Source organism: Atractosteus spatula, assembly GCF_055471065.1.
Source record: "Atractosteus spatula isolate fAtrSpa1 chromosome 10 unlocalized genomic scaffold, fAtrSpa1.hap1 SUPER_10_unloc_6, whole genome shotgun sequence".
Classification (NCBI taxonomy): Eukaryota; Metazoa; Chordata; class Actinopteri; order Semionotiformes; family Lepisosteidae; genus Atractosteus; species Atractosteus spatula.
In genome coordinates this window covers 972,651-1,000,209 of record NW_028296626.1, presented here as the reverse complement: position 1 = coordinate 1,000,209, position 27,559 = coordinate 972,651, and the positions used below count along the sequence as shown (strand labels likewise).

General features: G+C 41.0%; 2 non-coding genes and 1 pseudogene across 2 annotated transcripts; 1 reads left to right on the top strand and 2 right to left on the bottom strand.

Annotated features, from left to right (window-relative positions):
- Positions 1-10,736: 10,736 nt before the first annotated feature.
- Positions 10,737-10,810, bottom strand: trnat-agu (transfer RNA threonine (anticodon AGU)). Its single transcript has one exon. It is a non-coding gene; the product is annotated as a tRNA-Thr (tRNA).
- Positions 10,811-14,175: 3,365 nt separating this feature from the next.
- Positions 14,176-14,294, bottom strand: LOC148811943 (5S ribosomal RNA; annotated as a pseudogene).
- Positions 14,295-22,521: 8,227 nt separating this feature from the next.
- trnay-gua (transfer RNA tyrosine (anticodon GUA)) lies at positions 22,522-22,609 on the top strand. Its single transcript is given in 2 exon segments — positions 22,522-22,558; positions 22,574-22,609. It is a non-coding gene; the product is annotated as a tRNA-Tyr (tRNA).
- Positions 22,610-27,559: the final 4,950 nt, after the last annotated feature.

Genomic DNA, 27,559 nt, shown 5'->3' with positions numbered 1-27,559 from the left:
TCTGAATAGCACAGCATTCCCAGACCAGGCACTGGAGTTTCCTGCAGCGTTAGATGGGTAGTCTCTTGGTAAGAGAGAGATCGACAGAGTACTGGACTTCATGAACGACACCTTTCCAATTCATCGAGAACAGAGCCCACAAGATCTAGAGTCTAGAGAACAATTTCTTACAATATTAGTGGTAGTTTCTGAATAGGTTAAGGACAACATAGTTGTAGAGATATCTTGCAACTTCTTAAAAGTTGTAAAAGTGATTACCACATTGCCAGTGGTTTATATTTAAAACCTAAAGATTTTAAATTGAATCTTTCTTAAACAAAGGACATTTTTCACAGGAACAGCAGCCTAAATCAGTTGATGACTGTAAATATGACAAGCTTGTGATAAATTGTAAAGTGCAAAACAAAGATGTTTGTTTTGGTTTTGTCTTCAACATCATATTAATAGGCATGTTATTTTTAGAGCAGCTGCCTGCCATTCACCATCAGCCAAGATGCCACAAGGTACATGAAATGACCCAGAAGTACTTAATGATACAGAGAAGAGCATATGGGGGAAAAAAAAAGAAGACAAGAAATATCCATTAACACGTCCATCTAGAAGCCAGAAGACGGGTGATGATCAGCATTTCAAAAGCAGACACTGGAGGTTGAATTCAAGTTTTAACAGTGATTGTCTATGTTTGGCTTCAACACAAATCATATTTATATGCTCACATTATTAATTTGTACAAAGTCCCCAATATTCATTACAGGCGACGTTCCAAGGAGTACACACGACCCAGCCAGAACGTGGCTAGCTGAAGTGCAGTGGACCTCAGGGAAAGAACTCTTGCCCACACGGAAGTCTCTGCTCTGAAAACCACTGGATAAAGGTATATGGCGGTCTGTTCTCAGCTGTTGATTTTGTGAAAAATATTGAATATGAAAGATTGAAGTGTCACTATTCAATGAAGTTCAGACATAAGTATTATGTTGAGAAGCTAGATCTGTTCTACTAATAGCTTTAGTACCTTAATATTGTACTGTTTGCTCTGGTTTTCAGACATCAGTCCAAGATCATTGGTGGGTTAATTGATTTCTGGTAAGATTGGCCCCACGTGTGAGTGTGTGTTTACATTTCTATCTGGCATCCTCAAAAGATGGTTTTGTTTCCTTTTCTTAATTGCTCTTGATTACTAGAGTTTATTTGGCATGATACATTTGTGATAAATGCTTTTTCTTTGTGAATAGTCTTATTTTAATCTACATAATGTCAATGAGTTAGTACCTTAAAGAACAAGCAGTAAAAGAAATGACATTTCAGGTTTATTAGCTAAAGTTTTTATAAGTGAACTGAGATTCCTTTACAGTGCAGAGACCCATCTTTAATATGCTGTGTGTGCTCATAATGGACTTGAAATTTGTTTTTGTCACAATGTAAAGGTATAATAAATAGATAATATACTCTATTTATCAAGACTTGACTATTTTAATTCCATACTTCCATTGACTGCTTTGGAATGCATTCCTTACAATTTTCCTAAATAATCATTGTCTCACAGTGTAGACCTGGGTGACATAACAGGGGTCAGGGCTGTGTTGACTGGAGGTTTGTGTAGACTGGCCATTGTCTATGTGAGACTGTGGGATCACTAGGGGTTCCCCCCCATCACCTGTAACATTGTCAAGTGGTATAATTACCTACAAAAGCTAAAGTTTCCTCCATTAAGGGGTCACTATTTGTTACATTCTGGCGGAACAAGAGACAAGATAAACCTCTCACTGTCACTGACCGAGCAGTCCGGGACACTCTATGCTAGATTGGACTGTTGTCTTTGGAAGATGGGGTCACAGGTGATGAAATAGACCACAGTGGCAGTCCTGCCTAGCTGTTATATCACTGAGAGACTCACCCACACATTGAGAAGAGAGCACTGGTTTCTGTGCAGAAAGCAGAACAACTCACTTTAACTGTTCAATTAGGTCTAATGAGTTTTATTGCCCTTGACATCTAACTTACTCCAGCCCCCCTTGTGGAAACAACCCCTAATTACTGTTCATGAGCTCCTGGCCACACTTGTTCCCAGTGGAACCAACCTGGAGCAGCAGAACAGAGGTTTTTGTTTCTTTAAGTTGTCTGCTGTTGTAAAACAAGTCATTCCTTAGGAATAAAAACTCTCCCTCTAGTCTGGTTGCTATCTCCTTTATTTGCGCCACATTCCCAGGGCAATGCAGCTGAGTGATCGAAAGCTGAACTGCAAGGAGCTGAATTTCACACTGGCTTACAACAGACCCTGGTGGGAGAATGGGCAGGAGAGGGCCGGTTGTGCTCCTGAACTAGTCCCCTCCTCTCCTACTCTCGTATTTGCATCACAGTCTATAAACTCCAGCCCTATTGCTTTTCTTCCAGTTCATTTTTTTTAATACAGCTCGTGGATTATGTATACTCTTGTGAAGTATCAAGAAAGCACTCTTATCTTTATTTCACGTACAGTATACAGCAGACTGCTTGACAAAAAAATAAATAAAAGCGCTATTCCCGACGGTCTAGCACAGTAACCACAACTCCAATAACTTTAACTAGAGGAAGAAACCCAGCTTCTGCTCAAAAGGAAAAAAAAACATTGAAATCATAAATCTCCAACACTGGCTGGAGACTCTGTGTGTCCGTGCTCAGCGGTTATATAGGACAGGACTCAGCGCGCAGCAGGTGCGGCTCATTGCTCTACGCTCCCCGTGCGGAATGCGCGTCTCCTCCTTCCAGACTAGTAACACCGCTGCATACATCCCTCTTAAATCCCAGAAACACAGAAACTCCGGGGTGTTTCTGTGAGTCAGTACTGGGTTTCTCTGTTCGAGGTTACAAGCAGAAACAAAAAAAGCGCTGAAAGCAGGAAGTTATTTCTGCTCGTAGGCATAAACGTGTAGAAATAAATTTTCTGATTCCTAAAACCCTAATAAAATCCATCTAAGTCTCCCTTTCGTTCCCAATGCACATAACTGAATATAAACCAGTCAAGTTCAGGTACTTTTCTGATGTACAGTATCTGAATAGTTCTGGCGCGGCTGTTGTAACAAAGATACTTAAGAACTTATTTTTCATACGAGCTCTTGCCGTTTTTAAAATGAATATTTTTTTGAATTCGCTAAATCACACGAAACACCAGCATCACTTATCGTAAGCATCTGACCAATTACATTCCTGAATGTTAAACCCATTTAGTATTTATTTTTAACTTGTTTTATTTTTTTTTAAATTACACACCTGTTAACTTAGTCCGGATCGCGGTCACCGAGGACCACTCCTGTCTCCCCAAATGACGCTTTTTATTTTTAAGATAAACGCGAGATAAACAACGTTTGTTTGAAACCGCTCCACAAATTTTCTCACATGCACGTATTCTCAAATATCACCACAACAAAACCATAAAGTTTGTTTCCACAGACATGACACTATTATGCAATAAACCAATAAATTAATGAACTAGCAGAATCCCAATAGAAACACACGGCAACCCGGCAAGCACAACATGTCAATATCATACATTTTTACCAACAAAACCGCAAAAGCAAAAACCAGCAAATATATATATATCCCATGTTTTTACCTTATTCTGGAGCATGATATATATCCAAAATAACGCAGACTAGTTTATCTCAAGAGCTAGAGACTAGTAAACGTTACTGATTACGTAATAAATTTTTGAAGAATGAGCGCCAGAAATAAGGCGATTTGATTGGTAAAAAACGCTGTCATTCTTTGTGTTTTCAGCCATTCAGAGCCCTTAGGGGGTGAGACTTCCTCTAGAAGCTTCAGGCTGCATTTTTAGCTGTCAATCATTGACTCAGAAGGGATAATCAATCAGTTTTTTATCAGTTTCTTATCAGTGCTCCTTTTTTTCACACCAGAAGGCAACTCTGAGGTTTTTTTTCATTGCATAACAGCAGATAAAGGCTCTCTAGCAGTGTCTTAAGGTTTTTATAGCAATTGCAATGGTTTTTATTCTTATTATTTTCAATATTTTTATGATTTTTTATTATAGGCCGGAAATTTCATTCCAGGTCCAGTCTTCACAAAACATGATGTAAAATTTTTTCTAATTGATCAATTTGTCCCAAATTTTTATCCAAGCTAGTAGCCACCTAGAACAAGGTTTACAAATCATTCCCAGGCCCTTGACATGCATATAGTTGAAAATCTGACCTCTGAAGACCAAAAAAAATGTTCGCCAAAACTGTTTTTTTTGTTTTTTTTCATATGTTTGTCTGCTGAGTGGACACATTAAGAAATATAAGAAATTTGACTATTCACACTCAAAGCCAAAGGGGTTAGCTTCAATTTAATACCTGAACCAGGCTCCTGCTATGTTCTGCTGCAGAGATATAACAAATGTTTAAGGGGGAGGAAATTCCAGGTGGACATTGGCTAAATAAGTCACTGGTAGTAAAAGGTTAAGTATTCTTGCCATTTTTAGCATATTGTAAGTGGATTTTTTGCAAACATTTTATTTTTTATATCACATGAAACACAATCAACCCATTGTAACTTCACATTGATAATTCCTGAGCTTTATAACTGTGTATTATTTCTTTGTACCTTGTTTTAATATTTTTTTTATTATTTTTGCATTTTACAGAGCTTTCTAATATATTGTGAGCATTTTAGTGTCATTTTAAAATAGGACTATCAATGCTCCTGACTTTTAAACCTGTATTTATTCTGACATTATTCTCTCCACCTGCAGATGAGGGAGGTATTTGATTTTAAATTTGTTGATTTGGGGGGAAAATATACATTCATTTCCTTGTATGTATCACCAGTGGGAAACTTGGCATTTTTGGATGAATTGCAATCTTTACTGCAAGGCGTTCAGACTGATATAGAAATGACTGGAGATTTAAATGACACATTTGATAAATCAGACAGGAACAGCATAACATCTAAAATGGCAGAACCCTCTAAAGTACTGAAAAATTTCCGGCACATTCATAATCAATAAAATTTATTTAATTTAAAGCATAAAATTTGCTTTAAAAAGAAAACCACAATTTGTACGATATCATATTTCAATATCGACGTTCAGATGAAGAATTTGAGGATTTGAATATCAATGGAGAGTACATTGATTTTGGGACAATGTTTGCATCTGAATAATCCTTCCTCCTGGAAAGAAGGAAAAAAAAAGTTTTGAGTCTCAGTCTTCAGGATCCCCCCCAAAAAACGTGCAAATTTGTTTCCGATGTATTTTGGATAAAGATATAACTCTCATAGAAGATACATTTTATCAGTTGAATGCAGTCGATACTTTCGACTTTTTATATGATGATAGGACCTACATTTAGGGCTCAGTACTGATAACACTGCTGCTATTGATGGATTAGAAATAAGTGATGTACTGGCAGTTTTTTTTTCTGAGGCAAGAAGTCCTAGAACACCTCCTATAAAAATGTTAAGATTCAGAGCAAGAAATATTTTTCCACCTCACCTAATGCTATTGCATTAACGAGGCTGAAGTTGGCTTCTTATTCGCCAGCTGCTGCTTTGCGTTTTTCGTTCCATCTTAAATGCTGCTGCTGTGATGTTATGTCGTCTTTCGCCTGTAGATGGCTCATTTTTAAATGAGTCATTTAAATAGTCATTTTTAAAAATACTTATCCGGATGTATTACTGTACATTTCCTCAGTAAAGGGGAATATGTAAGTAGAGACTGTCCAAATTGCATTTTTGTATGAAGCACATTTCAGAAACACAACTCACAATAAAACAAACTGGCATGTTATACCACGAGTAAATAAGACAAAGGCAAAACGTAAATTCACTGGCACTTTCTGCATATTTTCCACGACCTTGCCTTCTGATCATAAAAAGTCTCAAACTCTTGCATTTTACAAGAAATTTTAATATAGCAGTTTTAAATGGGACATTTAGAACATGGCATATGAGACTATATGGTTAACTGAGGATGAGCAGAGGGTGATCAAACCTACCTCCTGGTTATAAAAATGTCTAAAAATTCTGACACAGATGTGAGAGACACAATGGAAAAGACTATCAAAATCCTGAACTTCAGAACATTGTACTGTACCGTTTTTTAAATACGACCCTCTGAACATGGCATGAGAGAATACATTGTCAAATGGTAAATGCAATGTTTGCTATATTGCTAGGGCCCTCCCTCCTGATTTTAAAATCGTCTCATATTTCTGACATCAAGGTGTGAGACACAATATAACAGACTGTCAAAATCCTGAACTTCAGGACATTTAATGATACCATTTTAAAAATATGACCCTCTGAGCATGGCATGTGAGAAAATGGCATGTGAGAATGCATTGGGAAAAGGTGAATGCAATTTCTGCTGAATTGCTATGGCCCTCCCTCCTGATTACAAACTCGTCTCACAATTCTGACATCAAGGTGTGAGACACAATATAACAGACTGTCAAAATCCTGAACTTCAGGACATTTAATGATACCATTTTAAAAATATGACCCTCTGAGCATGGCATGTGAGAAAATGGCATGTGAGAATGCATTGGGAAAAGGTGAATGCAATTTCTGCTGAATTGCTATGGCCCTCCCTCCTGATTACAAACTCGTCTCACAATTCTGACACTGAGGTGTGAGACACAATGTAACAGACACTGTTAAATTGTGAAGTACAAGAGATTATACTGTTAGGGTTTTTTTTAATATTGACCCTCTGGCATGGGAGGACTGTAGTCAACAAAATAGCACACATTCTGCCAATTTGCTTTGTCCCTCCTTCCTCGTTACCAAAACATCTTAGTATACCGACACTAAGGTAAATGTCTCTAAATCCAGAAGTTAAGTTGTCAAAGTATATCGGAGTCAACCGATACTGATCAGGTTCTGCTGATGCTGAGCCCGCAGCCTTCACCATAAGGTCCAATTCCCCAAGCCTGCTGACCTTATATGTCCATCCCTTCTCGTCAAAATTCGTATTTTCACAGGGTACCCTTCAGAAATTGCAGTATAGAATGAAAATAACTCCAATAGATATCGGCCACTGTTGGCGATTTTCCTTTAAGATAGATAGATAATACTTTATTAATCCCGTAGGGAAATTGACAAATGATTCTCCAGAAATTTTACGGAGTGTATCACTTTCACTGAGACCGAGAAGTGTTAAGCTGTACATGAGTCTTTGTGGCTCGGTTGTTAACCAAAAGGGTGGTGGTTTGAGACCTCCCAGGGACGATATGAGCCTTTTAATGAACACACCCTCTTCACTTCATTTCTCCATGGCCGGTCTTGTACCGCAATCAAATACAGAGCCCGTAGGGGCCAGTAAGCCCGCATATATAGCTCACTGTGTATATAATAAAGAAGCGGAGGTTAGTTTCTCATCTGCATGTTGCAGAGCCTTATGCAACTCGTACCAACAGTTGGGGTTTGATCCCTGCGTGGGCTATTAGTTGAAAGACCATTGTAAATGACGTGTAACAGATTTATCCAGCTGGCTTTTATGTTTCATACTAAATTGCTATCTTGAAACCAAAATAATTAGAAATATGGAACACAACCGTTGTTCCCCATGAAGGAAAGCTGTTTTACACTGACGTCACTCCTTTTTTTTAAACCAGATTTTAAAAACAACTCCGCCCTATCAAAGGAAAATGTTACACAAAAGTTGGAAAGCACACTCTGAATCCAGATGTATATTTGATTTCCGCAATCCGTTCAAGGCTGCCTATGTTAATCGTAAGTGTATAGAAGAAACATTTAATATATTGTTCAGTTTAAATCAAAATGCTTTACTACTACAAGAGAGAAGTATAGTATGGAGGATGCGACAAATGTGTGATTTCTTGGAATAAAACTACTTTTCTTTGCGTTCGAAATTAATCGAAACAATTGACACACAAACCCTTTGTCTTTTTTAAAGAGATTATATCTTTAAACAGACAAATGTATAAAATGTGTTTTTTTTACCTAGAGATTTTGGACAGGGGCGATGTATTACTAGTAGAGGCTGCTGACTAATTTACACTGTACTGTCTGGAGATCAGCTCCATTTGCAATAAAAAAACTTTCGTAACAAAGCTGGAGAGCAGCTGAACTTGTGCTCAGTAGTCAGTATGGTGCTGAGGGTTCAATACTGGCATTGCTGTATTAGCACGAGCTGCACAGGCTCTGAATCAGACCATTTCAATTAGTCTGATTAGTGCAGGACAAGTTAATGTAGAATTATTGCTTTGTCTGTCTCTTGTTTGTATATAAATGAATGTCTCTGATAACTTAATGTTAGTTTTTAATTTAGTTTTAGTTTTACGATGTAGGTCATGCGTTAATATATGACATGTCTCATTCCTGATTCAGCTCATGCTCCATAGGAGAGAAGAGATTCCTCCTATTTCCCGTACAACCATTTCAGAACAGAAGCCCATGTCACCCAGCTCTGATTCAAGATCGAGTTGCATCTTCAACATTTTGTTTTTGTTTCTGATCATAAATTTCTTTAGTTATGATCAATATTGAACTTTTTCTAAATAAAACAAAAATAATCAAACATGCAGGCAGATTTTTGAAAAGTATTAGGAGTTGACAGGGCGCTCCTTCGGAATAGTCGTCAGAAAATGTGAGAAAAGGAAAGTTACGTAAGTTCTCACACACAGCATTAAAGATTGGAATCTGATCATAAAAAAACTAAAAAAACTTACCCGTCGGTAATCAAACCCCGGTTTCCCACGTGACAGGCAGGGACACAAACGACGTTACTAACTAGGAGCGCTTGCTAGCTATTAGGAGGCATTTACTCTTAAATATGTTACTGTTTTGGGATTTGACTTTAATTTTCCCGATACCAGCTTTTAACAAAAGTAAAGGCACACGGCACATGTGTGCCACATCACGTCCGAGTTTAGTGACAACTACCTCAGAGATTGTAAGCTGGGTAGTTTCAGATCAGATCACTTTTTTTATCAAAGGTTCAAGCAAACCCGAATACTTTTGCAAGAGACATTTCAGAATCCCAGTCAAATCCAGTACGATTGCTGGATCCTTCGAATTCGACTGAACTATAGCACAGATCTGCAGTCCACCATTAGAATACTGTGGGTGTGTTGTATAAGCCACACGGCCAAAATAGTTCTAAAACAGGAGATGCATCCTCGTTTAGGAATGTGGTATAAAGTGAAATGGTCTGGGAAGAGTCCTACGTTTGAACAGTTCAAAATAGACGTAAAGGGGTATTTACGGTCTCTTTCGAAATGTAAGAACAAGCTGTGCGGACCTTATCTTTATTTACCTTGTGTAATCGTTTTTCATAAAGTGTAATTGTATTATAGCATGTGCCCCTGACGATGTTCTTGATACGTTATATGTGCTCTTGTTTGTATTGTATGTAGTTTTGTTGTTCAAATAAAACGTAAAAGACACAACTTTCCGGATGCGGCTGCTGTAAAGATAAAATGACATCAAGGGTGCTGTACGCAGAGGTCTGAAACCTGCTCCACAGAAGATCTTTATCCAGAGGTTTTAAAGAAGTCGAGATCTCGCCATGAGAGGGGAAGCATCTCAGAAAAAGCAGGTGCAGTCGGTTCCACGGTCATAACGCCACTAAGTCGGGCGACAAGAGCAAAACCCACCCGACCTCCTCCGAGCAAGTAACGAGACAAAGAGACAGCACACAGCGGGTAGCGTGGCCGAGCGGTCTAAGGTGCCGGATTAAGGCTCCAGTCTCTTCGGGGGCGTGGGTTCGAATCCCACCGCTGCCAGGTGCTTCTGTCGCCACCTCCTTTCAGCTGAATTCAGACGAAAAGGAGGGAACTGCTTTTTGGCAGTCTCTCGAGAAACTAAGCAAAGTGTTTAAAGATACTTTCTCAGCTTGACATCAAGGCACAAAACAAAAACCTTCTTGCGTCCTCTCAACCCAAAAGCGCTTTGCCACTTTTTGCGTTATGCAGGGAACGACGTCTGCCCAGATCACTTTTGTGTCAATGCAAATCGTAGTGTGCCCTCCGTTTTAATGTTGGCTGTGCTGGCGTGCCGCTTCTGTCTGTGAAACTTGAATGTTCTGCTTCTTCACACCGAATCGTTGGCTTGGGTTGAGCTTGTTAAATCTTTGCGCATAGCGCTCCTTTGGAAGTACTTTGTCCAAGTTCAAAAGCGATCGTGGGATTTACTTCATGCGTTCAAGAAGCATGCCTCGCACGACAGATTTAAATGGGGAATGGAGCCTGCTTCTTGCTGTTTTTCCTGTGGTTGCAGTTACAAAGTTGATCGTGCTTTCACATTCTGTTAACAGTATTCACTGGCTGAGCTTTATCAGTTGGTTCGTAAAGGAATCTCTGCTTCGGTTCCAGAAAAGTCATCTGTAGTGTGTTTTTTTCCGTGCCCATGGCAGTCTTTTAAAGCTGGTAGTAATGGCGGCGAAGTTAATTTTTTATCCTCTTTAAAAGAATAAGGACGGGCTGGGGCGAGCTCCATTTGCCACTCTTTCAGCTAACCGCCGAACTCGCGAACTGATTACACTGCAGAGCCACAGGCGCCTCGCTTTTCTCCATTCTCTGGGTTAGGGTGAAAAAAAAAACACTGCTGGTATTAGCTGGCCTGCTGGGAGTACCTCTTCTTCACTGATAAGCAAGATTTGTGTTTCATCTTTCGCAAGCTGTATAGATTTCTTTCAAAACAAGTTGTTCCAGAAAGGAAACGAACACTTGCATTCACCTGAATTAAAAGGCATGGGATTTGCCCATAAGGATAAATTCTGTACAGTAAGACAGGAAGAAAGGCACCGCTGGGAATCGGACCCAGGATCTCCTGTTTACTAGACAGGCGCTTTAGCCAACTAAGCCACGGCGCCGGCGAAGGGCTGTCCTTTGACAGCCACTTGGACACGTCTCAACTGCTCTGAGACATCTGCGTTCGGTGTGCACCGAGCCTGCTCGCCTTGCAAGTTGCCTCATTTACATGCGATAGCTCCACCACTAAGAGAAAGGATGAGAAATGGCTTTTATCTGGCACTTTTCATGTCAGAGGATCTCAATCTGCTTTCCGTGTACAAGAGGATGTCCAACTCATGTAGCTAAAGACGTAGACGACAGTGCTCCACTGAAATCTTGATCTCACAACCCTCGGCATGACTCCGCTGTGTTCTGCTTTAGACAAAGGGGGGAAAAGACTTCTTTCATCACACGTTTTGCACTGTTTACGGTGTTTGCAGTGCTCTTTCTTAAATGAAAACCAGGAATCGGCACCATATGAGGTGAGACTAGATAATATTGGAACAAGTAGCCTCGCCATTCCATGCGTGACGTGAGCAAAGTGTAATTCCTGTCTTTATAGTGTGCTTGTTAGAGACTTAGCTGGCACCCAGAGCGCTTTAAATCCGGGAGTCAGCAGCCCAAGACAAGAGAGCTTCCTTCGTCTATGTTTTTTGCGTGAAGGGGGGAAACCATGCGTGTGCTGCAAACGATCTTAGTATCGAAGTGCCGTCCCACATAACCGATCCGAACAATCTGTTTTACAGAGGAGCACTGCCGGAGCTTATCGTTGGCAAACTGAAGACCAGGCCGACCTCTTCTGTGACTCTTGAACACTGAATCTCAAGGTTGTGAATTCAAGCCCCACGCTGGCGGGAAATTCCATAGGTAATGATCACATTTTCTTGCATGCTAATCAAAAGAAATATTAAGAAACTTTTCCCGATACCAGTTTTTTACAAAAGTAAAGGCACACGGCACATGTGTGCCACATCACGTCCGAGTTTAGTGACAACTACCTCAGAGATTGTAAGCTGGGTAGTTTCAGATCAGATCACTTTTTTTTATCAAAGGTTCAAGCAAACCCGAATACTTTTGCAAGAGACATTTCAGAATCCCAGTCAAATCCAGTACGATTGCTGGATCCTTCGAATTCGACTGAACTATAGCACAGATCTGCAGTCCACCATTAGAATACTGTGGGTGTGTTGTATAAGCCACATGGCCAAAATAGTTCTAAAACAGGAGATGCATCCTCGTTTAGGAATGTGGTATAAAGTGAAATGGTCTGGGAAGAGTCCTACGTTTGAACAGTTCAAAATAGACGTAAAGGGGTATTTACGGACTCTTTCGAAATGTAAGAACAAGCTGTGCGGACCTTATCTTTATTTACCTTGTGTAATCGTTTTTCATAAAGTGTAATTGTATTATAGCATGTGCCCCTGACGATGTTCTTGATACGTTATATGTGCTCTTGTTTGTATTGTATGTAGTTTTGTTGTTCAAATAAAACGTAAAAGACACAACTTTCCGGATGCGGCTGCTGTAAAGATAAAATGACATCAAGGGTGCTGTACGCAGAGGTCTGAAACCTGCTCCACAGAAGATCTTTATCCAGAGGTGTTAAAGAAGTCGAGATCTCGCCATGAGAGGGGAAGCATCTCAGAAAAAGCAGGTGCAGTCGGTTCCACGGTCATAACGCCACTAAGTCGGGCGACAAGAGCAAAACCCACCCGACCTCCTCCGAGCAAGTAACGAGACAAAGAGACAGCACACAGCGGGTAGCGTGGCCGAGCGGTCTAAGGCGCCGGATTAAGGCTCCAGTCTCTTCGGGGGCGTGGGTTCGAATCCCACCGCTGCCAGGTGCTTCTGTCGCCACCTCCTTTCAGCTGAATTCAGACGAAAGGGAGGGAACTGCTTTTTGGCAGTCTCTCGAGAAACTAAGCAAAGTGTTTAAAGATACTTTCTCAGCTTGACATCAAGGCACAAAACAAAAACCTTCTTGCGTCCTCTCAACCCAAAAGCGCTTTGCCACTTTTTGCGTTATGCAGGGAACGACGTCTGCCCAGATCACTTTTGTGTCAATGCAAATCGTAGTGTGCCCTCCGTTTTAATGTTGGCTGTGCTGGCGTGCCGCTTCTGTCTGTGAAACTTGAATGTTCTGCTTCTTCACACCGAATCGTTGGCGGGGGTTGAGCTTGTTAAATCCAAAGGAGCACTATGCGCAAAGAAGTACTTTGTCCAAGTTCAAAAGCGATCGTGGGATTTACTTCATGCGTTCAAGAAGCATGCCTCGCACGACAGATTTAAATGGGGAATGGAGCCTGCTTCTTGCTGTTTTTCCTGTGGTTGCAGTTACAAAGTTGATCGTGCTTTCACATTCTGTTAACAGTATTCACTGGCTGAGCTTTATCAGTTGGTTCGTAAAGGAATCTCTGCCTCGGTTCCAGAAAAGGCATCTGTTGTGTGTTTTTTTCAGTGCCCACGGCAGTCTTTTAAAGCTGGTAGTAATGGCGGCGAAGTTAATTTTTTATCCTCTTTAAAAGAATAAGGACGGGCTGGGGCGAGCTGCATTTACCACTCTTTCAGCTAACCGCCGAACCCGCGAACTGATTACACTGTAAAGCCACAGGCGCCTCACTTTTCTCCATTCTCTGGGTTAGGGTGAAAAAAAAACACTGCTGGTATTAGCTGGCCTGCTGGGAGTACCTCTTCTTCACTGATGAGCAAGATTTGTGTTTCATCTTTTGCAAGCTGTATAGATTTCTTTCAAAACAAGTTGTTCCAGAAAGGAAACGAACACTTGCATTCACCTGAATTAAAAGGCATGGGATTTGCCCGTAAGGATAAATTCTGTACAGGTACTAACCAGGCCCATCCCTGTTTAGCTTCCGAGATCAGGCGTGTTCAAGGGGGTGTGGCCATAAGCGAAAGCAAGGCTCACTGCCTCCCTTCTTATAGAGAGGACAGCTCCGTCACCTCTTTTACGACGCTGCTTTTTTTCCCTTGCGTTTTTCTCTTCTTCCCACGTTCTCTCTCTTCACTGCCTTCGTCCCCGCTCTATTTCACTTCAGCCTTTCACTCTTGCTTCCTTCCAATGAGGACGGCGCTGCGGGAGAAAGGGCGCTATAGAGGATCGCTGTGGAGAGCTGCTGCTGTGCTTTGACATCTGAGCTCTGTGGAAAACGATCTCAATACAATTCTGAAAAACGCGACTCCCCGAACGCCAGCCGAACAAGTCTCCACAGCCGAAGCGCTGTGTCTCTTTTCAGCTGGCGATAAACCTTTCCTCGATCCTTTGCGGACTTGTAAAACTGTTCATGATCAGAATAAAAAACGCTCACGCTAATACACAAGCACCCGTGTCTCGCCAAAGCTGACAAATAAACAGACGGAAAAGCCGCACTGCACGTGTGAACAGGGGAATGAGCGAGCGAGCGGGGATAGGGCGCCTCCTGCGCTTAAAAGCTTACAGCACCTGGTATTCCCAGGCAGTCTCCCATCCAAGTACTAACCAGGCCCATCCCTGTTTAGCTTCCGCAATCAGATGAGATCAGGCGTGCTCAAGGGGGTGTGGCCGTAAACAAGAGCAAGTCTCGCTGGCACCCTTCTTAAAGAGAGGACAGCTCCGTCACCTCTTTTACGACGCTGCTTTTTTTCCCTTGCGTTTTTCTCTTCTTCCCACGTTCTCTCTCTTCACTGCCTTCGTCCCCGCTCTATTTCACTTCAGCCTTTCACTTGTAGCCTCAATGGTTGTTAATAAGACAGAATCAAGTGTTGCTGTGCTTTTTCTAATGAGGCCCCATCTCTCTGTTCATCTCTGTGGTGGAGCCACAGAGAAGCTATTCATGCAGGCTGATTTAAAGATGTTTTCTTTTGATAAGGGACAGCTCTCAAATGGGGATGCACTTAGCTAAGCCTAGCTATCATGATCAATGGTCATCCATTGGCGCCTATCTGTCTAGGGTGTGCCAGATGGACATCTGGACTGCATTCCTAAGTGTCAGGAGTAAGTGACTCACATCTCACCTTGATCAACCAATCAGGGACTGGTAGGGCCGAGTAACCCACGTGGGACTCTGATGCCCATGGAACTTTCAGCCAATGAACGAGCTGAAGTTCCTCCAGGTAAAAACAGGCAACACAGAGGGCCTGAGAGACTATTTCCTGGACTTTTCTAAAGGGAATTCAAAGGAGAATTCCAGGGCAGGACGGCCCAGGAGCAAAAGGGTCCCAAGGGCAGGACATTCTCGCAGTGCACCTCCTGACCATCCTAAAACTCAGCCCGGACAACCACGGAACGGCCAGTGTGTCCGAGTGCCAGAACTTTCCTTTGTTCTAAGAGTCTAGAGCGGAGGTTGCCAGAGAGTAACCAGAGGATCCACCTGAGGTAAGCACCAGCAGCAAGCCTTGTGAACAGGTCGGAACTGTGGACAGCTGAATCACTATTCAGAACTAGCGCTTCATCAGGAATGAACCGGTCCCCTTCCTGACTTGCTGGGACCCACAGTCATCTTTTCTCTTGTGCACAAACTTTGCTAGTTAAAGCCAACACTAACTAGCCAGTCAGTGAGCATTTGCAGCACAGCACAGCCTGGCACGGAGCCAGAGAGCCCGCAGGAGATCTGAATCCCCAGAGATTGGATGAGTATTCAACTTCAATGCATTACAGCTTGAGAATTCAATTGTTATCCCAACCAGTTGATATCAATTTAATTCCTAAGAGTTATGTACTTGTTTTCAGTATCTAATGTAGAAGTTGTAACCAAGTTCACTTTATGAAACGATCTAAATGAATGATATACTGAACGTATGTCCTCTTGATATATGTAACTCTTTGTAACTGATTGTATATATACCTTTTGCATTCTGATAACCCTCTCGATAAGATCTGTTAGGTTTATATGCATATTTTATGTATTAATAAATGTATCCTCGTGTATTAGTACCTCGTGTGTGTGTGCGTTGTTTGAATTATATCGCATGGTTGGATTCTAAGGCCATCAAAAGAATCATTTTGTGATTTACGGCTACAATTAATAAATGTCCCTGTAAATGCCCAAATCCTACAGAACTGGTGCCTTCAGAGAGCACACTACATTTATTGGCATCCCTGGACTCATTTCAGTCATACCTGGGCTATGGTAAGACTGAAATGAGTCAAACAAGCGGAATAATTCAATATAAAACGCTGCAGGTTTCATACGCGACAGTACAGTGTGCTGAAAGCTGAAAGGAAAAAAGTTCCCCTTGCTCTTTAAGCAGTGCTTGATTGTTTTGTGATCTTTTGCGATCTACCGGGTTGATTGCATACTTGATCTTGTGGTTTTCTGTGGTAGAACTGTGATTTCGTACTTAAAAGTAATACTTTTTAAGTTTAACGATGGTTTCTAAAAGGTCTGAATTCGAGTCGCAATTAAGCACTCTCTCTAGCAGCGACAGGTCTGACCACGATCTCCGTCAGCGGAGAAGCTAGGAGAATAAACCTCCATTCTCTGAGAGAGCTAGCGAAGGACATGGAGAGATTTGACCCTGCAGTGTCAGAGAATAATATCGAGAGTTATATTCAAGACCTCAGGTATACTCTGCAGTACCTGCCAAACGCCACAGAACAGGAGAAAGTGTTTCTGGTCAGGAAAACTAGCAGCAGAGCTGTACATGAGTGGATGGCTAGGCAGATGAAAGAAGTCTGTAATGATTTTGAGGAGCTGTGTCAAGCACTTATCCGAGAATACAGTGCGCTTATTGACCCGACTGCCGCGATAGCCGCCGCCCTTAACATTAAGCACGAGAGAGCAGAGTCCCCTCGCGAATAGTACGAGAGACTTAGACGAACTTATTTTGCAGGGTGAAATGATGAAGGTTGTGAAGAGAACACACATTTCAAGGGTTTATTCATTGCGAATCTCCACCCGTCAGTCAGAAAGATGATCTTAATGCATACAGATGCACAGACCATGAAAATGACTGATATTAAGAGATTCGTGCAGAAAGCCTGGGAGTATGATGTCCAAAGTCACTCTGAGCAAAAAGCTATTAAAGCGACTGTGTTCGCCGTCAGAGCCAGCAGGGTTAATTCCCCCCTGCTCGAAGGAGCACAGGCTCCTGAGCTGGCTAAGCCCCGTTCCAAAGCAGGCACACAGGACCGCACCCAGCGTCCTAAGTGCCATGAGAACACCGGGGGAGGGAAAGGGCTAGATAAAGCTGAACAAAAGGATTCAGTAACCGCCCGCCTGGCCAGGCTTGAACAAGTTTTATTAGGACAGAGACAACCGCTCCCCAAGGCTGCCGGAAGCGTGAATGAGCTGATACTCTCCACTGGAGGAGGCGGAGACCCGCCCCCTCTCCCTCCCTCAGTCTATCTGATTGAGTGGAAGGGTTCCTAACACAGAGCAGGCAGTAAAACAGAGAGGAAAAGCAGGAAGCTTTTACCTCAAGGCTGCCATGGGAGATGTCTTACCCAGTGAGACACTGATTGACACTGAGGTTGAAAGGTGTTTGATGTCACACGGCAACCTCAAACGGATAGAAAAAGAAAAGGGCATGCGACTCAGAGAGGAACCTTTGGTGGATCACCAGAAAGGCAAGGTGTGGAAACAGGTCAAGGCTCCTAAGCCTTCTGTACAGAAGGAAAGGGGGGCCAAGAGGGAGACTGTACTCACACAGTGCCCACCGAACACAGAAGCCTATGTGGAGATTCCTTCTGTTCCCTCTGGACAAGAAATAAAAATATTTTATAATAGACCTCTAAAGTTATCCGTATAATAGACCTCTAACCATATACGTATAATAGACCTCTAACCATATACGTATAATAGACCTCTAAAGTTATCCGTATAATAGACCTCTAACCATATACGTATAATAGTCCTCTAAAGTTATCCGGAACTCCAACCATATATGTATAATAGTCCTCTAAATTTATCCGTATAATAGAACTCCAACCATTTATGTATAATGAACATCTAATCATAGACGTATAACTGACGTATAACAATAGACGTATATTAGAATTTCATTCTAGACGAATTGCGGACCACATTTAGACGTCTAAGGTATGCATTTAATAGACGTATACTATACGTCTTTTGTTCACTGGGAATGGCAAGATCGTATTTGGAGTCCAGCATTTCTCATTTCTTATGCAGAGCCATCGACTCGGAAAGCACTGCCGAGCGCAATAAAGAATTGTGGCTTCAGATCGCTGTAACTTAGAGCTGCCTTGGTCTGTTCATGCTGCCTACAAGCTTTGAATTGCTGCCATTTTCTGCAAGCGTTCCATTCTGAGGTTTCATGAAATTCCTTACATTTGAGACAACACTAAAATATTTCATTTGGGTTACCTAAACATAGTGCAAACTGTATCTGCATGGGAATCCTTTGGCTCATGAAGCCGTTTGTTATTCTGTTGTGAGGTGTGAGGGGCAGAATGCAAATCGAGTTGGTGAATAGAAAATGAAACAGGAGTCACTTCTTGAGCTACGAGTTCCAAAAAGTATGAAAACCCATGGATTTTAACAGTGCAGAATACTCACAAATTGCACTGAGTTGCTTGCTTACTTCTGCTGCTTTTACAGTCATTCACTGTCAGCTAGCACTGGAACAATTCAAGAGAGGTAAAAATGGAAGCTGTCAGGAGTGGGATTTGAGCCCACCCCTCCATTTGGAGACCAGAACACCCAAGCCAGCTTGAAAGACACACATCCTTGAGTTTGGCACCTTAGACCACTCAGCCATCCTGACAAGCAAGAGCAAAAGCTGTGCTGAATGCACCAGTAGTTGACTAAACTGAATTTCTTCCCTGAAATGATTTGCTTGTGACGAGCCAAGTTGCCTTGAACGGATCTTGGAAATCAAATATACGGATGGATTCAGAGTGTGCTTTCCAAAGTTTGTGTAACATTTTCCTTTGCTAGGGCGCAGTTGTCTTCCCAATCTTGATTACCTAAAACCGGGTCCCATCAGTGTAAAACAGCTTTTCTTCCTGGGGAACAAAGGTTGTTTTCAATATTTCTAATTTTGGTTTCAAGATCGCAATTTAGTGTGATTTTAAGAAATTATTTAATGTCATACGTGATCTAATTTTCTGGAGCAAATGCGTTTTTCTATTGTAATCTCTTGTGAATGTGTGCATAGGTTTCATGGTTTCAATATAAGACTATAAAATGTCTTCTTTGTATTATTCTGTATTAATTTGTGAAAAGACAATAAAGTTCTTAACAAATCCCATATATTTGATTTCTGCATTCTGTTAAGGCTTTAACAGATAACTTTGCACTACAATTTTGAGACAGAGTAACAAGTAGAGACGTTTTGCAAGTTACTTGATGAGCTAGATAAAATAACATGGCGGTGAATAAGGAAGGCACAGTAGGTTTAAAAGACCAACAGCTTAGCTCTTGGCCACCATCCCATTGCATTCAAAGTCTCAGCCTACTATACTATGTTGAATCAACGCTAGTAATATTACTGTTGTAATAGAGGAGACCTGGCGACCCTTAAGTTCAAGATTGTGGATTCAAGGGTTTTTTGTGTCCTTTCTGAACCCTCTAAGCTTTTAGTTGGACAGTGCAAGCAGGACGTGATAGTGTACAGTGAAACGGTGCCTTATGACCTTTGCCTGATTCAGCTTTCTTTCCATTTTGAGCCTCGATTCAGATATTGCTCTGAAAGCATCGGGCGAGGAAGATCTGCTCACAAGTAAGTATTAAATACTTCAGCGTTTACTGTTCGAATACCACACTTTGTTAAAACACGGCTGCTTTTTAAGCTAATGTGTAGCGGTTTTTGAGCACGCATTGTATAGTTAATGCTGTTATTAATAAAACCTTAAATTCACATAATGGAATTTGGACGGCGCAAAGTAGTCTAGCCCCTGTACAACTGTACATGCCCGCTGATTAGAGCTTAAAACTACAGTAGCAGGAGTAGCAATAATGGCAACAACGAGTTCGGCACTTCTCATGTCTTCTGCAGAGCCATCTTATTGGAATGCACTGCCCGAGATAAAAGAGGACTTGTGGCTTCGTTTTTACAGACTGCTGCGTTGCTCTGTTCATGCAGACTACGCGCTTTAAATTTATGACATTTACTGCAAGAGTTGATTTTCCAGGTTTTTTTTTAATTCCTCGCATTTGAGCAGGCACTAAAATATTTCATTCAGGTTCGCCAAATACATTGTGGAACCGGTATTTCCAACGGAATGCTGTCTTACATGAAACCTTTTTGTTATTCGGTTCTGAAGTTTGAAAATGAAAATGAAAAGGGGTGACTCCCTTCTTAGGCTTGAAAGAAGTCCAAGCAGCATAAAAACCCACAAATTCTCACAAATTGCATTGTGCTGCACTTTTCTTCTGCTGCTTTTATAATTCGGGCTTCAACATTTGAATGCATACCTTACTTCTGCTAATCACATTCAAGCATTCACTAAGCTTTTTCCTGTCCATTATGTTCTTGCTAAGCATTTTCTCCGTTTGCCTCCTATTGTGATTGCCAGCGAGCACAAGAGGACTGGAACAGTGTAAGACAGGGTAAAAATGTCAGGAGTGGGATTTGAACCCAAGCCTCTATTTGGAGAGCGGAACACAAAGCTTAAAAGACACGAACCTATGAATTCATTATTTTAAACCATACGACTATCCTGAAGAAATGTATGCTGAATGCACCAGTTGCATCCGATTTTCCGTAACTTTAGGACGATTGACACGACTGGACGAAAACAATTTGTGGTGTTTAGCATGACATAGTCTTGCAGGCAGACAATGTTTTGTCCCACTACTTATATAATTTTATCGTTTACTTGTTTAAAGAAAAAAAACACAGTCTTCTCGTTCCTAAGTCAGATTTTAAGTGCTTTCGAACCTTACTTCCAACCTAGACTGACAGCTCACTCGATCTGTTTGTGATCAGACTGTGGAGTGGGTCTATACCAAATGCACGTTCCTTCCCAATGCTGAGGCGATCATTTGGAAGATGGGTGTGAAGAGAGACAGGCTTTGTAGAATAAAAAACAGGGCAGAATATGCAAGAACCCTAATTACTGGCGACAGTTATGTTCTTCTTACTATAGAGACTCCTACATTGCGAGTTTTTTTAAGACTTTGAAACTAAAGGAGAGTGGTGACAAATGAAGCAGACACGGGGGGGCTTGAACCCACAAACTTGGGTTTATAAAACCAACACCTTACCACTTGGCCACCACGCCTTGAAAGATTTTTAACAAGGAGATACATAGCAGCGGTGTGACTCCAACAGATGCTCATGAAGAGACTGGAGCTTTAATCCAGCTCCTTAGAGAGCTCGGCCGCGTTACTCTCGACAGCGGCTCTTCAGCTCTTGTTGTTTGACCTAGTGGTGTTATGACGCATGGAAGCGACTGCAACTTCGTTTTCTGAGATGCTTTCTCTCACGAGGTGAAACCTCGACTTATTTGGCACCTCTGGATATAGTTCTTCTGTAGAGCAGGCTTTCACACCTCTGCTTATAGCGCCCTTCAAATCATTTTATTTTTATAGAAAGATGCATTCCAAAACGATATCTCCTGTTTTAAAAATGCTTTATGCGGCGTGTTTGATTAAACGGACAGTTTTCTTATTGTAGAATGCAGATCTGTGCAGCAATTGTACTGGATTTGACTGGGATTCTGAAATATTTATTGCAAAGGTATGACTTTCATGAACCTATAACAGACCTGAAACTCCCTAGCTTCCAATCTCTGATGTTACTGTCCTGAAACTCGGACGTGATGTTCTGCAGATATGCAGTGTCCCTTTACTCTCGTTGTTTTCAAAACGACCTCCGTTGTCAGGCGCAGTTGAAGTGGAATTGGCCTGACTGCACAGGAAAGTACAGAATGATAAAATGTTTCTACGGCTCAAAATGTCCCTTTAGACCCTCGTCACATCTCTGTTAAGAGCGGGCAGGTAGAGAGCTTTTACAGATGCTCATGATTTTTCACACGGGGTGTTACCTGTTGTAGTGTCTCCCCAGTGGGCAAAAGATGTACTGTAGAATATACAGTACGTTGATTAAACGCATACCTTAGACATATAAATGTGGTCCGTAATGGGTCTAGAATGAAATTCTAATATACGTATATCATTATACGTCAATTAGACATCTTTGATTATACAGTATGTCCATTATACATAAATGGTTGGAGTTCTATTATACGGATACATTTAGAGGACTGTTATACCTATGTAGTTAAAGGTCTATTAAACATCAAAGATAGGTCTTATAGGTGTAGAAACTAGTAAATCAAGCCAATGATTTGGTTTAGAAATTTATTCTGAAAATATACAATTATTCACACCTGAAAAATATGTAGTTCAAATTATGCATTTTATACAATATTGTAATACACATGATAATCATCATAAAAAACACAACTAGTAAACTTCAGCTACAAATTATAGTAACATGGGAATATATATAGTAATGACAAACACAAACTAATTACATTAACATGCTAATATTTAACTCAAAACCACATTTCGATTCAAATATAAGTTTTAAAAATTACAACTTCTATATTTCCACGAAAATATTATTAATGTAGCACAAACACTACTTTCTAAGAAAGACATCTGTTTCTGTCTTTCTAATAAAGACAGAAACTGTTCTGTGTCTCATGGTGATCCTCCTCTCGATACTAATGAAATGTTTAATATGATCCCTCGAGAAAAAAAGGTGTCACTATTCGCCTGGAACGATTGATGCCCCATCAAACATTTTGTAATATCCCCGGAAGTTCATACTGTAGAAACCTGATTTGTGGCTTCAATTCAAGGTAAACAGTATTCCTCACTTCCCTTCGATAGCTCAGTTGGTAGAGCGGAGGACTGTAGTAGAAATAGCGAAGCATCCTTAGGTTGCTGGTTTGACTCCGGCTCGAAGGAAGGTGCTTTTTGTGAACTTTAATCAAAGAGTTAACATAGCAAATCTTTTTCACTCAGACGTTGATCAAAAGCTCAATAAACCACGAAGCAGAGGCTCTTGTTCCGAATTAAACTCCCGTCTGATTGTCTTGTTTTGGCCAAAATCTGATCTTTGAATTAAGGGACTACTCTGCTTTGTAATTCAAAAGTATATACAAATGTCACGTTTTTTTTTTTTGTAGATATAAAGGTGTTCTCTGTTTTCAAAGGAAAGGATATGTACTTAATTGGCTTTATGATTTGGTATTGATTTTGTATCGTTATATTATTAAGTTTGTGTTTTTTGTGTTTTTAACGTATTGTGGACTTATTTTTGAAACAAATGCTTACAAAGGCAAACAAGGCACACATCGGTTTATACCAGCGGTGAATTGTACATTTTTATTTACAAGCTACTCTGCACTTTTGGGAGTATAACAGGTTCGCTATAAAGTGGCAAAAATATAAAAGGGGAAAATACCCCGGACTGCGTGTAAAGCCCTCGTTGTGACTGATGTTTTATTGTTAAATACGGCGTACTGTGCACAAAATGTTGCAGAAACACAATCTGATATTTTAATAATTATTATTTTAATAATAGACTGAATAATATTCAGTTCTGTTTTTTTTTAAAGTGATATCTTCCCTTCCTCTCGTGGAAATCACACGATGTGAGCAATTGTTTTTTTGTTCTTTTTTTTCACGTTGCGATCCAAAGAGCCTCAGACGCCCAGTCTGACAGTAACCAAACCAGAATGGATTCTGTTGGGAGCCGGACTGAGCTCATTCTATGTGCTAAAAACAGAATAAGCTCTTCCCCGAGCACCATCTACAGCTGCTGGATGGAAATCTGCGTCCTGCTGCTCCAGCAATTATTTTGACGAAAGACACATCACTTGTGCGCTTTTAACCTTCTCGCAGCTACAGGAGAGACTGAAGCTGGCGATATGAAGGCACGCGCTGGTACGCCTTCTCTAACTTTCACAATCGCGATAAACATTTTTTAAAAGACCTTTGAAAAACTAGATATAGATATAGATAAAACTAGATTAAAAAACATGAGCTTTATCAGTTTTTAAATTAATTGATTTTGAATCAACTTTGATCTTTTTACGTTGCATTTTACATTGAAATAAAGCGTGCTTACCTAATCAATCAACCAACAGAGCAATATTTTACGTTGCCTTCCAGAGCTTCCAACATGTGGTGGATTTGTATGGGCATCTGTATGATACCACTACAGCACTGGCGAAGGCGCAAAATCCACTTTCACACGACTATTTCAGTGTCTCTCACACATGAACCGGAGCGCAGGAGCCTATATCGCAGAGTTCGAAGGTTATTGATTGGTGATCGTTCAGTGGGGGTCCGGACGAGTCTGTAAGGCTGAAACCGGACGGTTCCGTGTGTCAGCAGCGAGAGCAGGGCAACGACGTCACGGGGACAGCGTAGTCAAGCGCAGGCAGGTTGAACACAGAGAAAATCAAAACGGTTCTCTAAAAGACCTGTGTCAGCTGTCGGTTCGCAGGCTGGGCTCTAAATCCATCGATTCCACTTAAGATCTCTGTATCACCTGAGCTGCGGCGTCTTCCGAGTGAGCATTATGTGTAAGGGTATAGATGAAACCTTTAATGTATTGTTCGGTTTAAAACAAAATGCTTTACTACTAAGAGAGAAGTAGTATTAAGGATGTGACAAATTTATGATTTCTTGGAAGTAAACGGTTTTTATTTGCATTCGAAATGAAGAGGAATTTTAGTGCGACACACAAACCCTTTTTTAAAGAGATGATATTTTTAAACAGACAAAAATGTAGAAGACGTGTTTTTTAAGCACTACAATACCAGGGCCGGTGGCGTAATGGATAATGCATCAGAAGATTATAGGTTCGACTCCTGCCTGGCTCATGTTACGTTTATACCATTTACATTCCTTTATATAAATGAACTGCACCTGAAAGCTATAGAAAACACTTTGGGAAAGTTGTCGAAATTCGCATGAGGCTGCAGACAACTTAACACTGTACTGTCTGGAGATCAGCTCCGTCTCTGAGCTCCATTGCAATGAAAAACTGTACGCGTGCGTAACAAAGCTGGAAAGCAGCTGAGCTTGTGCTTAGTACCGTACTGAGGGTTCAGTACAGTCGTTGTTCTAATTAGCACGAACTGCACAGGCTCTGAATCAGACCATTTCAATTAGTTTGATCAGTGTAGGACACATTAATGTGAAGTATTACTTGTATATAATGTATAAATATATAATTTGTATATTATATACTCTTGTTTGTTTATAAATGAATGTCTCTGACAACTCAATGTTAGTTTTTAATTTAGTTTTAGTTTTGCGATGTAGCTCATGCGTTGACATATGCACGAGCATACGAAATGTCTCACTCCTGATTCAGCTCATGCTCCATAGGAGTGAAAAGATTCTTCCTGCTTCTCGTACAGCCATACCAGAACAGAAGCCCGTGTCACCCAGCTCTGATTCAAGAGCGACTCGCATCTTAAGCATTTTTTTTTTGTTTGTGATCATTATTTTCTTTAGTTATGATCAATATTGAACTTTTTCGAAATAAAATAAAAATAATCAAACATGCAGGCAGATTTTTGAAAAGTATGAGGAGTTGACAGGGCGCCCATTTGGAATAGTCATCAGAAAATGTGAGAAAAGGAAAGTTACGTAAACTCTCACACACAGCATTAGAGATTGGAATCTGATTGTAAAAAAGCTACCTGTCTCCCCGTCGGTAATCAAACTCCAGTTTCCCGCGTGACAGGCAAGGATACACACCATGACACTAACTAGGAGCGCTTGCTAGCTGTTAGGAGGCATTTACTCTTATGGCTACTACTGTTTCGGGTTTCGACTTTTTTTTTCATTCCTTCCACAGGAGCGCATGAAAACGAGTTTCCATCTGCGCCATCCTCACTCCTGCTCTGCTATTGTCACAGCTCCTCCTCGTGCACAACCAACACCCATGGAGTTGGTTCTTTCAACTTTACTAATTAGGTTTTCAAAGGCTGGAAATAGGGCACAAGACACGTGAACGCTAAAAGCATCCTTATCTGCTTCCAGCTGCGAAATGTCATTCGTGGACGCTGAAGAATTTATTTCCAAGGCAGCGGTTTCAAGCAATTTCGCGTTTTAAAAGTAGAGCAGTGCGTTTCCATTTTTATGCAGGCACACGATGATGTAAGGAGATTGTCGTAGTCGGCAGGACTTGAACCTGCGCGGGGAGACCCCGAACGACTTCAAGTCCATCACCTTAACCACAAAAACACAGTAGAACTCTTCAAACCAGATTGAAAGGGGCGACTTAAGGGTTCCCATCTGTTTCCACTACAGGCTTCAGCTCCACCAAATGAAAGATCGAAGTGAAAGCTTATCTTACACATACAGCCCGATCTCAAGGTTGTAAATTCGAGCTCCACGCTGGCGAGAGATTCCATAGGTAATGATGAAATTTACTTGCATGCTAATCAATAGAACTATTAGGAAACTATTCCCGATAGCAGTTTCAAAGTGACTTTGTAGGTGACGTGCTCTTTATGAGAATAAAGTTTCATATGCGATCAATAACAGCACCATAAAAAAATACCGGAAAGAAATGACCTGTCACTAAGGAAATTCATTAAGTGAAGCCATCCCATTAAGTGAAAGCGTTCTAGTCGCTGTACTCTTTGTAGATAATCTAAACAAAATCACAGTACAGTACACAGTACAGGACAGGACACGCAGTGAGGAGCTCACACAACGAATACTCTTTAACACGACAAAAGTAAAGGCACACTGCACATCTGTGGCACATCACGTCTGAGTTTAGTGAGAACTACCTCAGAGATTGAAAGCTGGGTAGTTTCAGATCACTTTTTTATTAAAGGTTCAAGCAAACCCGAATACCTTTGCAAGAGACATTTCAGAATCCCAGTCAAACCCAGTACGATTGCTGGATCCCTCAAATTCGGCTGAACTATAGCACAGATCTGCAGTCCACAATAAGAATACTGTGGGTGTGTTGTATAAGCCATACCGGCCACAATTGTTCTAAAACAGGAGATGCATCCTCGTTTAGGAATGTGATATAAAGTGAAATGGTCTGGGAAGAGTCCTACCTTTGAACAGTTCAAAATAGATGTAAAGGGGTATTTACAGACTCTTTCGAAATGTAAGAACAAGCTGTGTGGACCTTTTCTTTATTTACCTTGTGTAATCTTTTTTCATAAAGTGTAATCGTATTATAACATGTGCCCCTGACAATTTTCTTGATACGTTATATGTGCTCTTGTTTGTATTGTATGTCCCTAGTTTCCTGTACTTTGCTGTCCTTCCGGTGTCTCTCTCTCTGGGCCTATATATTTCCTGGTCACTCCTTCCTGTTCGCTCAGCATTGACGTTCAGATGTCCTGAGAGCCACCTAGCCCCATGTCCGCTGCCTGAGGTCATGGGTTTCTATGCGACTCCTGAACTGCTGAGCCTGGGCTAATCCCCCGTTCCACCGCTACGCATATGGATCTTTTCTGCTCTCCTGCCATTCCATAGTTTGTCCCTCCCAACATCCGTGACAGGACCTGCAGCTTGTGTTTTACAAAAGAGAGGCTTGAACATCCCATTTGTGCCTTTCTTCTTTTTTGTTTTTTTAATAATTTGATGTATCAAAATTAGAAATAAAACCATTCATTAATATCTGAATGTACCACTTTTGATGGTAACATTTTTTATAAATTTGATTATAACAAACTTTGTTTTGCAATAAACTGTTTAAAACTATTTTTGTTATCTGTGTGTAATTTCAAATGTATGATATTAAAACTATCAATAAAAAATTAAGGAGCCCTAGGCCACTCACAATGATAATATCCACCCTGTAGGAAGAGGAAATGTAAATGTTTTTCAACTTAGTCATATAAACTGATCTACACAAAGGACACA